The 16,907-nt window shown below is 39.2% G+C and overlaps 1 protein-coding gene across 5 annotated transcripts in view; it reads right to left on the bottom strand.

Annotated features, from left to right (window-relative positions):
- The window catches only part of Rusc2 (RUN and SH3 domain containing 2), a 57,630-nt gene that overhangs the window by 17,239 nt on the left and 23,484 nt on the right, over positions 1-16,907 (bottom strand). The window contains exon 1 of one of the 5 annotated variants that reach the window (XM_026414644.2): positions 5,333-5,714. The exons of the other annotated variants lie outside the window; for them this stretch is intronic. The gene's annotated coding sequence lies outside the window, so the exon portion shown is untranslated. Of the gene's footprint in view, positions 1-5,332; positions 5,715-16,907 lie in introns of those variants that run through there. 5 annotated transcript variants of the gene reach the window in all.

The following is a 16,907-nucleotide window of genomic DNA, read 5'->3' as shown; positions in this document are numbered from 1 at the left end:
ATAATCAATCAATCAACAAAGATACACAATTTAAAAATGAGCAAAGAATCTAAACAGATACTTCTTCAAAGAAGACATAAAAGTAACTAAAGGCACACAGTATTAGTCAATAGAGAAATAAAAACCACAATGTAGTGCCACTTCGCTTCCACTGGGATAGCTAAAATACAAAATAAAATAACAAGTGTTGATGGTGTGAAGAAACCAGAACCCTCAAACATTGTTGAGGGGATTGTAAAATGATGCAGCCATTTTGGAAAAATGACCCGGCAGTCCTTCAAAATATTAAAAACAGAGTTACAAGATCCAATAATTCTACTTCCAAACTTGTATACAAACATTCAAAGCAGCATTATTCAAGTGGAAACAATCCAAATATCCAAAAACTGATAGATATACAAACTGTGATATGTACATGCAAGGAAATATTATTTGGTGATAAAAGGAACAAAGTCTTGATACAAGCTACAATATAAATGAATCTTAAAAATATTACACTAAGTGGGGTGTGGTGGAGCACACCTGTAATTCCAGTTACTTGGGAGGCTGAGGTAGGAGGATCACAAGTACAAGGACAGTCTCAGCAATTTAGGGAGACCCTGCCTCAAAATAAAAAATAAAAAAGAACTAAGGGTGTAGCTCAGTGGTAAAGCACCCCTTGGTTCAATCCTCAGCACAAAATTAAATTTAAAAAATGAAATAAAATAATGCACAATTTAGCTGGGCATGGTGGCACACACCTATAGTCCCAGCTACTTGAGAGGCTGAGGCAGGAAAATCACTTGAGCCCAGGAGTTCAAGACCAGTTTAGGCAACACAGTGAGGCCCTGTTTGAAATAAATAATAACAATGATGTTGTGTTAATATGATTACTGACTCGGAAAGATGTTTACAAAATGTTTTTAAAATTTTTAGTTATAGATAGACATAATTCCTTCATTTTATTTATTTATTTATTTGGGTACCTCAGGGGCACTTGACCACTGAGCCACACCCCCATCCCTATTTTCTATTTTATTTAGAGACAGGGTCTTACTGAGTTGCTTAGCACCCTGTTTTGCTGAGGCTGGCTCTGAACTCACAATCCTTCTGCCTCAGCCTCCACAGCTCCTGGGATTACAGGTGTGCACCACTGTGTCCAGCTTATTTATTTATTTTTTGTGGTGGTGAGGATCCAACCTTATACATGCTAGGCAAGTGCTCTACCACTGAGCTACAACCCCAGCCCCACAAAATATTTTTAAGTTTGTGTATGTGGTACTGGAGATTGAACCCAGGGGCTCTCCACCACTAGGTCAGCCTTACTTTTATTTATCTATCTGACTATTTATTTATTTATTTATTTATTTATGAGACAGGGTCTCACTATAAGTTGCCCAGGCTAACCCTGAACTTATGATACTTCTGCAACTTCCCAGTAGTGGGATTACAGACATATGTCATTGTCATCATGTCATCATGTCTGGCAAGTGTTCACAACATATTATATGAAAAGAGCAGATTACAAACAGCATGTATAGTATGGCACATTAAAAAAAATATGTGTATATGCATGGAAGAAAATCTAAAACATATGTAACAAAATGTTAATAGCTCCTACCTCTATTGAATGATTTTGGATTATTTTAAATTCTTTTTGTTTCATCTGTATATTCTAATAAATACCCATTATGAACACAATTTAAGGATTATTATTATTATTTTTTTTTAAAGGGAGATTTTTCCCTACATATAGTGCTAGATTTTCCCTAAGGTCCAGGCCATAATTCCAAGGCCCGGACTAAAAGGAGTATGGAGAAATTTCTTATACACATACATAATTTTAAGAGCACCTATGGGTTATAGCCACAAATAATTTTTAATGGGTACTTCCCCCTTTTAAAAGTAACATTTTCAAGAACTATTCACAAGTATACAAGAGTTTATGATTCTTTCTCTAGAACAATCACCACCAGCACATGCATGTATTCATATGGCAAAACACTGATGCACAGATACAGTCTAGAACACTGGTCCTCTACACCAGGGATAAGAACAAATATATATGGAAGGTAGCACAGGAGCCCTTGGCTGGAGGGCACTGACTGTTTGTTTTGTTTCTGTCTCCCAGTTTAGAATGCAGGTCAGAGGTTAGAGACTAACACAATCAACTCTGTGTCCCTAGAACTTACTACAGTGTTTGAAATCTGGTAGGTGCTTGATTATCTGAGGACTATTTTACTCATTTTTCAAAAATTGAGTTTGTCTTTTCTTTATTGAGTTGTAGGAGTTTTCAAATTTATCTTGGATACATGTCTTCTGCAGATACATGTCTTGTGAATATTTCTTCTCAGTCTATGGCTTGTTTGTGTGTCTGAGTCCTTCCCCACCCTTATTTCAGCTTCCACAGCCTGAGGACCCTTGTTTTGCAACTGTGGTAGAAAACTGTTTATTTTCTTTCTTTTTAGATATAGATGAACATGATACCTTTCTTTTATTTATTTTTATGTGGTGCTGAGAATCGAACCCAGGCCTCACACGTGCTAGGCAAGCGCTCTACTACTGAGCTACAAACCCAGCCGCTGTTTGTTTTCATTTTTTTTTAAAGGATTATTATTTTTTTTTGAATTTTTAATATTTTATTTTATTTTTTTAGTATTTGGCGGACACAACATCTTTGTCGGTATGTGGTGCTGAGGATCGAACCCGGGCCGCACGCATGCCAGACGAGCGCGCTACCGCTTGAGCCACATTCCCAGCCCTCATTTTTTTTAATTGTTAGAAGTTTTTAATTCTTATAAAGCTCAATTTTTCAGTTTTTTTCTTTTAGGGGTAAAACTTTTTGTATCCTAAGATATCTTTATCTAACCCAAGATCATAAAGAATTTTTTTTTTGCTTTTATTCTAAGAGCTATATAGTTTTGGCTTTCACTTTAGGGTATATGGAATCTTACTTTAAGTATCAAGCCCCTTTACTCATGATTTCATTTATTTTATAATTATGTATCTCAGAGAAGATCTTAACTCCTTCCCAATCTCCATATAACCAGGGCAATGCTTGCCAACACTTCCTCCATAGACAATTCAATTTGATCAACTATGGAGAAGTTCTGCAGGTATCTCATGAAATCTTGTATTAATGCCTCACCTCACCCCCTTCACATTTTTTACAAAGCACTTTTTATATATCATATCTCATTGATCCTCATACCAACTTACCAAAGTAGGCAGGGCCATCTTAATTTTTAAAAATAAGGAAAGTGATATCCAGAAAAATGAAATTTCTTACTTAAGATTACTTAGAGAATAAATAATGGAATTAAGATAGGATCAGGAATCCCAACTTTTGAAAAATTTTCTTGTTCAGTTAAGAATGTAATGAGAGAATATTGTATATTTGACTTGATTTCAAATACCACAGAAAACATTTACTGAGAGCACATCTAAGATTCCTAGGACTGACTTGTCCTATGTCAAGACAGGTTTAATATTGTGGCCCATAACTCTGACAAAGGCAGCAAGAAAACAGAGGTGGAAAAGCTCATTCCAGACTTCTTTTCTACCCTGATTAATGGAGAGACATGGAAGATAAAGCTGGAGAAGGAATAGAAAATCTAGAATAAAAAGAAAGTTGAAGGGAGCTGTCTCAGATGAGCCCTCTAGCTATGGCTATTGGTTAGCTAGTAGAGGGGTGGGCTCAGCCAGCATGAGATGGTGTAGTCTGCCTCTCCAGATCCAGGGAAAGCTTTCCGTAAGAGCCCTTTTACTGACTCTGGTCCCAAATGGGTCTCTTGGTCTATCAAAACAATGCTATTTATTAGTGACCATTTACACAACAGGCATCCACTATAACACTTTCAAGTAGAGATAATAATTCCCATTTTACAGAAGAGAAAATTGAAGCTTAGCAGTTTCCACACAATTATAGTTGAGATGGGATTCAAACCCAAGTTTGTCTAATTCTCAACTATTTCCATCATAATTGCCTCCCAAAGGGGGGGGGGAAGATCTGGGCCACACCCTCTTCCTAAAGTCTAAGTGACTACCTTGTTCCCAGAGCAGCTACTTTCCACCTCCTGGGCAGGCCTACACTTTAACTTCCCTGGTTAGAGCCCATACCTACTCACCTCTATTTTCTGAGCCCATAGTTTCTTTCCTATTACTGCTCTCACGCTCTTCTACTCTGTAGAGTCCTCAATCCTGTCCTTCCCGCTCCAGTTCCCAGTCCTTGTCTCCCTGCCCCATTCATGGTCCCACAAACCCCCTTTCTCCTGCTCTATTGTTCATTCCTAAATACTTTCTGGGAACTAAACACTCCCAGGAGTTTCCAGTGTATACCTCAAACACATATTTGCACACCAGGGAACGCTTGTCTCCTATTACCATGTTTTTGAATTCTCAATCAAGGTGGTTAATGGAAACAGAAATTTAAGGGACTCTTTACCTGCTCAGCAACAGGAAAACCTCAGAAGAAAAGTTTCCCTGTTTTTGGTCATCAATATCCTACTGCTAGTCACATTCCCTCACATACTGCTATAACCCATTCCCTCTTTCTTGGCCTCCTGAAGGAAGGGTGTGTGTGTGGGGGGTAATGTACTGTCACTATTCTCTAACAACCTGACCTTGACTTGAGGTCCTGTGGTGAGCCTTTTTCCTGAATGAGTTTTCTCTAGGGCAGGGATGAAGGGAAGAGAGAAGGATGGTGGACTGGAGAATGTTAACTTAGCTTATGCTTTGGTCTCTTTCTGCTAGGAAGAAGCTAAGTCTGTATAAGAAGGCTGATTATAAGAATCATTACAATAACTGCTCTCCCCCCACACCCCCTCTCCCTACTATGGGGTTTTGGTCAACATTCTTTCTTAATTTGGGCTGAGTGGCTCCCACAGTGCCAGAAGATAAAGTGACAGTGCATGCGTCTATGTGCACACATATATACATGAGTGTGAAGCGAAAGGCTGCCCAGCCCCTCTTGAAAGCTTTGTGGATCCCAGTATAGTCTCCATCATAAACTTACAGTAGCTTTAGGGGTCTCCTCCCATTAAACCTTTGTTTCTAGACCTAACACCCCCAATCCTGATTATATTGGCTACAGCAGCTTCATTACAAATGCCCAGAAAGGAAGCATAGGATCTTCTGCTTCTTGACAAAATGGCATAATAGCATTAGCCCAAGCCTCTGCACTTCCCCATTCCTGCATGGTAGCCAAATGCATGCACGGATGAGCTTATCTGGAACTTGCTAATACTCACTCGCTTTCACAGACAAAGCCAACCCTCAGAAGCCAGGGCCCAAATGTTGATCAGAGATTCTTAGGCTCTGCCGCTCCCCTCCCCCCAGTACCGCTGAGCCATACCTCTGTAAAGAGCCTTGAGCTGGACCAAGAGGCTCCTGTCCTTTTGCACTCCCACCGAGGTCTACCTGGACAGCTCCAGCTGAGGCATTGTTCACAGGATCACAGAGGGGTGGGGTGGGGTGGAGGAGAGCTGGGATGATTTCCTAAGATCTGATTTCTGCTAATACAATGGCATCCTAGCTAATGCAGGGAGGCTGCGCAATCCCAGCCCGTCTCCTCGCTGCTGCCGCGGCTGCTGGTACTGGTGCTGCGGGTGACGTTGCTGCTAAGGGAAGGGGGGAGGGAAAGGAGCAGGCATGCCCACAGTACAGCCACTCAGCCTCCCTCCCCATCAGTCTCTCTGGGCCTGTTAGCCTAGGGACCGGGAGGGTGGAGAGAGAAGTCAGTTGCAGAGGGCAGGCGGTGCCGGAAGATGGAAGATCTCAATACAGCAAAGGAAAAATAAGGAGAGCTGGCCTGGGCCTAACTCCTCTGCAATTCTTAGGAGTGTCAGGGAAATAGCCTGGGCGGAGCCTGGGAGCTTCCTTCCTTTGGCCCTGCTTTCAGACCTTAGTCAGAAACCTCTCCCCCACCCCTGCTTTTTGTCCACTTTGAATGGCTCCTTGTTTTCCAGCTTATTCCTCTCACTAGGATTCCAGACTAGCCTTAGGGTGGAGCAGTCAGTCTGGGAGGGGATTCCTGATGTCCTGAAGGGAGGCTGCAGGGACCATTCTATCAGAAGGAACTCAGTTCTTGTGGATGCCTGACCAATCTTAGCACCAGGCTTCCTCTGGGGCTCCTCAGGCAAATGGATGGGGTCTATTTAAAAGGACTGGGCTATAAGAAGGCTTCTGTACAGAGTGATTGTGGGCCTTAGGACCAATGTGGCTGCAGGTCCTCCTAATACACAGTTCAATTCAGTTCCCTAGATCTTCAGGTCTACCAGCTGAAGCAGAACTGGGCTTCTCACATACATCAGTTTTTGGTCAGTCCTGAATTGGGTCAAAGTGGGTTTCTATGGAGGAAGAATCCTTCAGCCAGACTGAGAGGGCAGGAAGCCCATCTTCCCTGGGGAAAGGAAGGCTGAGGAAAGGGAGTGGTCTCTCTCAGGCCAGAGAAAAATGTCAGTTGTCTATAGAACTCCTGAGTTTCCGCCCTTTTCCTGTCCAAGTTCTGGGCTAGTTCTGTGGGAATAAGAGTAGAGAAACCACAGCAAGAGCCACTTGTACAGTAAGTGGCAGTACTTTGTCCATTTCATGCCACTGCTCCCTGCTGCTATCCTTGAATATAGAGATGCTCTCAAAGTGGGCTGGGTCCCCAAGCAGTATCCCTGACTACAGAGTGCCTCCCAAGGTTCCCTACAGTCATCCCTTGGTATCTGTGAGTGTGTGGGGACTAGTTCCAGTTCCTCTGTGGATATCAAATTCTGAAAATGCTCAAATCCTCATATAAAATGGGATAGTATTTGCATCTAACTTAGGCTTACTCTCCTGTATACTTAAAGACATTTCTAGATTACATATAATACCAAATACAACATAAATGCTATATAAATAATTAGTATACTGCATTATTCAGGTAATGACAAGGAAAAAAGTCTGTACAAACCTTTCTTTTTTTCTACCAAACAATGTTCAGTGCAGACACAATTTTTCCCTCCGGAATACTGTGATCCATAGTTGGCTGAATCTGCAAATACAGAACCTACAGATCCAGAGAGCAGATACACTGTCTGGACTCCACAGTGAAGTCTTTGGATTTCAGGTCCTCAATATAAGAAGCCTTCAGAGAAACCACAGTCCAAGACCATAGCAGCTACCTCTCAGGATCCAGAAGAAATGTAGTTTTCTTTCTCTTTCTTACTTCTTCTATTTCTCCATGAAGCCTATATCCTCTGACACCAGGGTGACTAAGATGAATTATAGAAAAGAATGAAAGTGGATAAAAAGACCACTTTGGCTTGTTTGAGGGGCCATGGTCCCCTGATCCTACAAAGCAAGAAACAATGAGGAAGGGAAGAAGGGAGAGAAGCTCCTGTTCATAACACTAACCAACTATTAGCAGTCCCCTCAGGGAGGCTGAAAGGAGCAGAGATTTTGGTCACCGTATTCATCTCTCCCTGAACTGGTATAGACACTAAGAGGACTGGATAAATACCTGTAGGCTAGGCAAAGTAGGTATTCCTGACCAAGTGCCTGGAGTTCTAGCTGCTTGTTGTGAGAATTCTCAGCCCATAGTCTTTGACCCTGAAATTTCTGTGAGGCTAAACCAACCACTCTAATGTGCCTGGGAAAGGGTTCCAGTCACCTATGGAAGGCGGCATACTTTCAGTGCTTGATTTAATTTTACCACATCACAGACCACATTGAAACCTATTTCCCAACTAAAAGAACCCCAGTTCTTATTTGTTTGTTTATTTTGAGATAAAGTCTCACTAAGTTGCCAAGGCTGACCTCAAACTTGCCATCCTCCTGCCTTGGCCTCCCTATTAGCTAGGATTATGGTCATGTGCCACCATGCCCAGCTAGGACTGCCAATTTTTTAATTGGTTCAGGAGTATCACTAAAAACAAGAGTATCAAAACAACTCTCCAAAAAGCCAACAATCTATATGGCTTTTGATGAAAGATCAAATTATTTTATAACCAGAAACAAAATATAAATATACTATAAACTTCAACAGCCTCTTAGTTTTCCCACCTGCAATTTACCTTCCAGTACTCCCAGATTCATTTTCCTAAAGCACCATTTTTCTTCAACATATCACTTCTCCTGTCCCTTGTAATGGTTTGTCATTCTCAGAAGTTGAAGCTCCTGATTTTGGCTTCCAGGGTCCTTCACCTTGGCTGTCTATTCTCCACCCAACCTTACTTTGAATAGCTTCAAACCTGTTTCATAAGCCCATCTCCTCTTTACTGCCTTTGTTCATTCAGGTTTATACTTGGCCACCTTCAGAATTATCTTAAAATCTACAAAACTCTAAGCAACTCCTCCATCAAGTCTTCACCAATCACCTCAGAGCCAGAAATAATCACTCTCTTTTCTGAATCAGTGATTTTCAGGTTGACTTCAACAACAAGAAAGCAAAATTCCCATCAAAACTGTGGCATCAAGCTGGATGCTGTGGCATACACCTGTGATTCCAGCTTAGGCAGGAGGATTGCAAGTTCAAAGCCAGCTTCAGCAACCTAGTGAGGCCCTAAGCAACTTAGGGAAATCCTGTCTCAAAATAAAAAGGGCTAGGGATGTGGCTCAGTGGTTAAGTGCTCCTGGATTCAATCCCTGGTACCAAAAACCAAAACAACACATACACACACACACACACACACACAAAAAAAGCAACACCCAAAACCAAAAAAACAAAAAAACCATACGCAGGGGCACTCTAGAACTCTACCATTAAGCTACAACCCCCGTTCTTATTTATTTATTTATTTTGAGAAAAAGTCTTGCTAAGTTGCCAAGGCTGACCTCAAACTTGCCATTCTCCTGCCTTGGCCTCCCTACTAACTAGGATTACAGACATGTCATGTGCCACCATATCCAGTTAGGACTGCCAATTTTTTAATTGTTCAGAAGTATCACTAAAAACAATATCAAAATAACTCTGCAAAAAACCAACCAAACAAAAAAAAAAAAAAAACTCTATCAACTGTCATCACCATTTCATAAGAGAAAGCATACTGCCATTATTTTTCTAATTACATTGTGTTATAGATGCAAACACTAACAGAAACTAACAAATTATCTTTTTTTTTGGTACCAGGGATTGATCTCAGTGGTGCCCGACCACTGAGCCAAATCCCCAGCCCTATTTTGTATTTTATTTAGAGACAGGGTCTCACTGAGTTGCTTAGCACCTCACTTTTGCTGAGGTTGGCTTTGAACTCACCATTCTCCTGCCTTAGCCTCCAGAGCTGCTGGAATTATGTGATTGTGTAGTTCCCCTGAGTTCAATCCCTGGTACCAAAAAAAAAAAAGGCAGCTTAGGCCAGGTGTGTGGCACATGCCTGTAATGCCAGTGACTCCAAAAGAAATAAGTTCACAGGAGCATTATTCATAATATTTTTAAAAATGGGAACAAAAACCAACATACTCAACAGATGAAAGGATATCTACATAATGGAAAATTATTCAGCATAAAAAGGAATGAAGTACTGATGCATGCCACAACACAGATGAACCATGAAAACATTATGTTTTGTGAAAGTAAACAAACATAAAATTCCACATATATAAAATGTCTGGGCCAGGTATATGTATAGAGATAAAAAAGCAGCAGCAGCCTTTCAAGGGGTGTTGCTTGGCTCCATAGAGGCAGAAATCTATGAGAGCCCTGTAACTGGGGGAATCTCAGGTGAACCAGAAAGCAGAGGCTATCACTGGCATGTCAACTCAGACAATCCTCTCTTTCTTTTGCCCTTTCAACAACAAAATTCTTAAAAGAATGGCCTGTTAACTCTATTTTCTCCTTCACCATTTCTTTCTTTTCTTTTTTGGTGCCACGAATTGAACCCAGGGGTACTTAACCAACTGAGCCACATCCCTAGCCCTTTTTATTTATTTTGAGACAGGAACTCTCTCAAAGTTGCTTAGGGCCTTGCTAAATTGCTGAGGCTGGCCTTGTACTTGTGATCCTCCTGCCTCAGCCTTCCAAGTTGCTGGGATTATGCATCATTTCTTAACCAGCAGAAATCTGCCTTCTTGTAATATTTGAATTGTGTAAAGCAGCTTTAATTTTTTTAACTTATAATATCTTAATTGATTTGACATGATTAGCCATCTTCTCCTACTCTAACACCATTCCTTCTGGTTTCTGTAACACTAATCCTCCTAGTTCTACTTCTTATATCTTTCTTTCCTCATTATTTAATAAAACAATTCTTGGCCCATATTCAAATGCAGACTTACAGAAAGTTTCAGATCTGAAGTCTCCTTCAGCTTAAGCTGGATTTAGTCCTTCCCATATCTTTGCTATTGATATAAAAAGAAAAACCATTTATTTTTTAGTTGTAGGTGAACACAATACCTTTATTTGTAGTGCTGAGGATCAAACCCAGTGCCTCACGCATGTGAGGTAAGCACTCTTTCTCTAAGCCACAACCCCAGCCCTTTGCTATTGATTTTTAAATCTTACATTCTTACTGAACATCCAGAAGCAAATCTCCAGTAGCCTATTAAACACTAGATCCTGTCCCCATTACTATCATCCTAATTTGGTCCTGCATTACCTCTCTTTTGAATTATTGTAGTCTTCTAACTAGTTTTCTTGCTTTTCTTCTGGCTCTGTCCTCCCCCAAGTATCATATATGTTGACACAAATTTAACTTCCCCGAAGTAGTGCCTTCAATGTGTTCCTCTACTGGTAAAAAGCCATCAGTGGCCCCTGCCATCCAAGGATAAAGCCAAATTCCTTAAGGAGGCAATCAAAGTTCATTCTTATCCTAACCATGTTCCATTGAAATCTATTCCAAATTTTTAGCGTTAGTTCTTGCCACTGGGAAGATATCTGGACTGTAACCCCTATTTCTCTTGCCATTTTTTTTTTAAAAAAGGTTCTAGCTCAGATTCTACCATGTCTAGAAACTTTTATCATGGAAGTTCTCCTGAACTTCTTCAATACAACTCATTTAGTATGAAGCCTTGACCATTTTATTTGACTATTTATCTATTGATAAAAGGACATTTTTAGAGAATGAGACTATGTCTTATACCTTGATAGATACTTCTGAGCACAGGATCTTAACACATAGTAGGGCACCAGTTTGTTTGATACAGCTACTGAATGATATGCAGAGTAGGCTAGCTGGAACTATGTCAGCTTGCAGGTTAGCATAACCTGCAAACAGCTAATAAAATGGAGAAGAGGAAAATAAGGAAGAAAAAAAACAAAAAGCTGAGTCCTAATAAAATGCTTAGTAAATAGATCTTTAATAGATTAATAGATCTTTAATGCCAAGATCTTAAACTCTGAACTATTCACTTTATTTATTTGCCTGGCTCCTATAAGGCTTTTGAGTTAGCAACCTTTGTCCTAAAGTAACAGTTATCCTTTTCCCTTATACCCTCATGCCCCTTGACTTACCTCATATTTACACAATGATGTTTACTCCAGTATAACTTTTAAAAAATAAAAAATGAGAATAGTCTAAATATTTTTAAAAGGCTAATTAAAGTTTACCAATATAATGGAAAATAATAAAACCATAAAAATTATGTGTACAAAGAAATGTTTAATGGCATTGAAAAAAGCTTATAATAAAAGTTAATAAGAAGTAGAATATTAAGTTATACAGAGTTTTGTTTTCTGCATTATTGTGAATGAGATACTATGAGGAACTCTTATACTGAAAAACACTAGGTCCCATATAGTACATATTTTTAAGCACTTCAGTGCTCACAGTAAATAGGAGAAATCTCCAAGGCTACTCTCCCAAACCCCCAAAAGGATGAAAAATCATAAACTGTGTAATAAGAAGGGTTCCTTGTGGGCCTGAACTAAAAGCATGATTGCTGTTAGGAAGACAAGCCTTGGACCATTAGAAAGGTAAGGGAACTAAATCTGAGACTCCTGCATTAAACTGAGACCCCTGAAGGAAGTTCAAGTGATCTAAGTTTGGTGGTGCCCCATACCTCTTAGCAGAAGGAGACAAAGCTCCTCTGAAGGAAAATATCTCCCAACTTAAGCCCACAAATTCTCAAAATTAAAAAGCATGCAAAAATTAGTTTATAATGTGAAGACAAGAAACCATAAGTGAATAATAAACAATAAAATAATTGATTTAGACTGCTAGGACTTCAAATGTAAAAAAGCCACATATAGCTGGATGTGGTGGCACATTCCTGTAATCCCAACAATTCAAGAAGCTGAGGAAGGAAGATTTCAAGTTTTGAGACCAATGTCAGCAATTTAGCAAGGCCCTCAGGATTTAATGCCCATAATTCCAGAGGTTTGGGAGGCTGAGGCAGAACAATGAGAGTTCAAAGCCAGCCTCACCTACTTAGGGAAGTCCTAAACAACTCATCAAGACTCTGCTCTAAATAAAACATGAAAAAGGGCTGGGGATTGGCTCAGTGGTTAAGTACCACTGGGTTCATTCCTGGTATCAAAAAAAAAAAAAAAAAAAAACACCAATAAATGAATGAAAAAAAGTAATTGTTTCAGTTGTCTATAAGTTAAATTTGAATCAATAATAGTTTGAAAATGATATAATAGCTATTGGTATGTTGTGTGATCCTGGGTCTAGCTTTTCCTTACCCTCACTTCCTGTAGAATGGTGATAAAAGTTAACACCTATAACATTAAAGAATTAATCCTATTGAATATTTAATATTGTGTCTGACATACAGTAAATATCAATAATTGTAATATACATTATCATCAAGTGATAAGAAAAAAAGCCCCACAAACAAGCCATTCAACTGACTAAAATGGGACAGCAACCTTTGGTAAATCTGAATAGACTGAATAAGGGTCCCTCTCTCCACCCCTCAATTCCAACACTCTTCAAAACTCAGTGACTACATGATAACTTTCTTAAGTAATTGAGAAATTTAGGAGTGGTGAAAATAAAGCAGATATGAACACAACCATTGGCTACTGAGTACTTCTATGCCTGGACCAAGCTATTTTAGGGGAAGTCAGTAGGCTAAAAAAAGGATGTGGAGCCTAAGGAAAGAGAGAGAGAGAGAGAGAGAGAGAGAGAGAGAGAGAGAGAGAGAGAGAGAGAGAGAGAGAGAGAGAGAGATCCTTCGATAGATTTGAAGAGGAACCTACTGAAAAGTGTGCATGAAAGTACTTTGTGTGTATGAAACTACACATTTTACAGAAAAGTAAAGCATTGTTCTTACTCTTTAAAAATGCTAGGAACTAAACTGGGCATGGTGGTGCATGCCTGTAATCCCAGAGGCTTGGGAGGATGAGATAAGAGAATCGTGGTTCAAAGCCAGCCTCAGCAACTGCGAGGCGCTAAGCAACTCAGTGAGACCCTGTCTCTAAATAAAATACAAAATAGGGCTGGGGATGTGGCTCAGTGGTAAAGTGCCCCTGAGTTCAATTCCCACTACCAAAAATAATGCTAGGAATTGGGGCTGGGGCTGTAGTTCAGTGGTAGAGCACTTGCCTAGCATGTGTAAGGCACTGGGTTCAATCCTCAGCATCCCATAAAAATAAATAAATAAAATAAAGTTCATCTACAACTAAAAAATATTTTTTAAAAAATGGGGAACTCTTGGGCTGGGGATGTGGCTCAGGCGGTGGCGCGCTTGCCTGGCATGTGCGGGGCACTGGGTTTGATCCTCAGCACCACATAAAATAAAATAAAGATGTTGTGTCTGCCGAAAACTGAAAAATAAATATTAAAAAAAATGGGGAACTCTTTTCTTAGAGTTATATATTGGATCTGTCCTTATAACTTAGGAGGATCAAAAAGAAAAAAAAAATCTGTTTAGGACTTGAGCAGACTGCAGTGGTGGCAGAACCAGAATCTTGTATGTAAAACTTCAAAGAAAAGATATGTATCTATGAAGTTTGAAGTTTTAATAAACAGAGTAAAGGTATAACCTTGCCATCTCTCAAAAATTACTTTCAACAAAAACAACAAAGGAGAACAAATATTAGACACAAAACCAGTGCATACAGAGAGAGATGCTATCAAAGATTCAAATAGATTCACCTCTGAAGAATCCTGGAATGACTCAGGAATTAGAGACGAAGTACTCTGAAAGTAGGGTGAAGTACTAAACAGTTAAAAACCAGGATGTTGGTTCAAGTCTAGAAGCAGCAATTTAAGACTCCCAATCCCCACCATCTACCCTACACTGTCAGGAGATGGACCCCTCTCCTGCTCCCAAAGGGAACTGGAGATTTTCCAGAGAAATTTAAATGGAACTAGGTTTGACTCAGGAAAACAAGGCACAGAAGTAAGAATGAGGGGCCAAAATGGAAATTGGAGAAGTGAAAGTCTCCATTGGAGAATTCCTAGACTCCTTTCTATTTCTGGAGAATAACAATAGCTAAACTGATTTATTCTACCCTTAGCCCTGGAAGATAACTTCTCCGTAGAAACTCAATTAATCCAGAGAAGACTATCAGATACAGATTTCTGGGTGTTCCCCCATGAGAAAGCCAGCTTGCTGCAGATGCCCTCCATACAAATTCACCAGCTAATGTGCCTATTCACTCCCACAAGATTTCCAATAAGGTTTTTAATACTTGATTCTTAAATATTAATCAGTAGCTAGATTACCAAACTTTCAAAGACAGCCTCTAAAAGAAAGAACAGAGTAGAACAAAAACAGAAAGCAGGAGTCCAAGAGAAACAGACACAATGCAGAGAAGAAAAAAACAAAACCCAACTCAGGAGATTATTTGGTCACTTTATTGATAATGCTAACTGTGAACCTTTGATTATGACAGTATCTGCCAGGCTTCTCCATTGTGAAGTTACCATGTTCTCCTTTGTAATTAATAGGTAACCTATGGGGAGATTACTTTCAGACTGTGTCCTGTAACCCAGCATGTTTTCTTCTAGTTCTTTTTAACAGTCATTGATAATTATTATCCGAATTAGTCAATTACTACGATGGCTGAACATGAAAAATTTCTCTTTACTATTCCTTGTACATTTATTAGTTGGCATTTTAATATAAAAAAGATTTTCCTTTTCCTTCCTTTCTTTATTTATTTGGTATAAGTATGGATTTTTTTTTTTAACTCAGTGAGTCACAATCCGTTATTGGTATTGATTTTGATGCTCACACTGTCCCAGATTTGGTACTATTTGGCTTTTTTTTCTTCATTGTGAAGACCTTTATGGTTAGGTAGAAATCTTTAAAAATAAGTCATTTTGGAATAATTTTAGATTTACATAATTTACACAAAGGGAGTTCAGAGTTTCTGCACATCTTTTTTTTTTTTTTTTTTGGCTCTGGGAATTGAATTCATGTGTGTTCTACCAGTGAGCTACATCCTTAGCCCTTTTAATTTTATTTTGAAACAGGGTCTCACTAAGTTGCCCAGATTGGCCTCATATTTACTTTTTATTATTGATGGACATTTATTTCATTTATTTATATGTAGTGCTGAGAATCAAACCTGGTGCCTCACACATGCTAGGCAAGTGCTCTACCACTGAGCTATAATCCCAGCTCTGGACCTAGAATTGTGATCTTCCCACCTCATCCTCCTGAGTAGCTGGAATTACAGGTATGTGCACCACAACTGGCTTCTTCTGTACATCCTTTAATTCCTTACTGTTAGCATATGTACCTCCTACATAATTGTGGTACAAACGTTAAAACAAAGAAATGAACACTGAGGGGCTAGGGATGTGGCTCAAGCGGTAGCGCGCTTGCCTGGCATGCGTGTGGCGCGGGTTCGATCCTCAGCACCACATACAAACAAAGATGTTGTATCCGCCGAAAACTAAAAAAAATAAATATTAAAAAGTTCTCTCTCTCTCTTAAAAAAAAAAAGAAATAAACACTGAGTATATTACTACTAATTAAACTTGTAGATTTTTTTGAATTTGGCAAATTTTCCCACTAATGTCCCTTTTCTGTTATTTAGCTTTACAAATAACTTAATACATTATAACTTTTATAAATTAATTAAAGACAAAAAATAGAGCAAACCACCTCCCAAATATAGATGTGTATTGGAGGCTGCTGATAAACAGTTAGATGGTACAAGTGTATCTCAGCAGAGAAAAAGATCTTCATTATTCCACAATCAAGACACTGAGTGGTTTGGAAACTTCCAGACAGGTAATTTGTAACAAAAAGAAAACAGAGAAGAAATATAAGATCTTAGTAAATAGTCTCTGGTCTTTTCTAATAAGCATTCAAGCTGACCTTTCACTTCAAGACACTTCTTTAGAAATTTATAGGGGTACTTTCTTTGGATTAACCTAGGCAGGTATTCTTTACATCAGCAACAACCTGTGAGTGGCCATGGTTTCACTTCAGACTGTGTGATTAATTCCAGTAGCCAAGATCAAAAATGGTCAAATTAAAACAAATCCAAATTAATTATGATAAGCTGTACTTTCTTTCCTGAACTAGAAACATTCTGGAGTTATTAATCAATATCACTTAGTGAGTCACTAATCAACCAAGTAAGCCACAAGCATCTACTATTGCATTCCGCTATGTTGTAAGGCACTGGCTGATGTTTAGAAGTAACAGTCCAATTTGAAGGAATAATAATTTTGTTAAAATCATTGTCAATATGCTTCTTGAGGGGGCCAGAGCAGCAAAGAGGACATTTCAAGATGTGAGAAGAGGGTTAGAGTGGTGGTTTCAAAAAAAAATTATTTTTTTCCAGCCCAAATACATAAAATAGCTACTCTGGTTGAAGCAGGGGAAGTGAAGGCTCTGTACACTCTGACTCCCTTTCCCCTACTCTGGGGACCCACAAAGGCATCTTTTTTTTTTCTTTTTTTTTTTTTGTTACTGAGGATTGGATTCGGGTGCTTAACCACTGAGCCACATCCCTGACCCTTTTTTTGTATTTTATTTAGAAACAGGGTCTCACTGAGTTGCTAAGTGCCTTGCTAAGTTGCTAAGACTGGCTTTAAACTTAGGATCTTCCTGCT

This window comes from Urocitellus parryii, chromosome 4 (genome assembly GCF_045843805.1).
Source record: "Urocitellus parryii isolate mUroPar1 chromosome 4, mUroPar1.hap1, whole genome shotgun sequence".
Classification (NCBI taxonomy): domain Eukaryota; kingdom Metazoa; phylum Chordata; class Mammalia; order Rodentia; family Sciuridae; genus Urocitellus; species Urocitellus parryii.
This window is presented reverse-complemented; position numbering and strand designations above follow the sequence as displayed.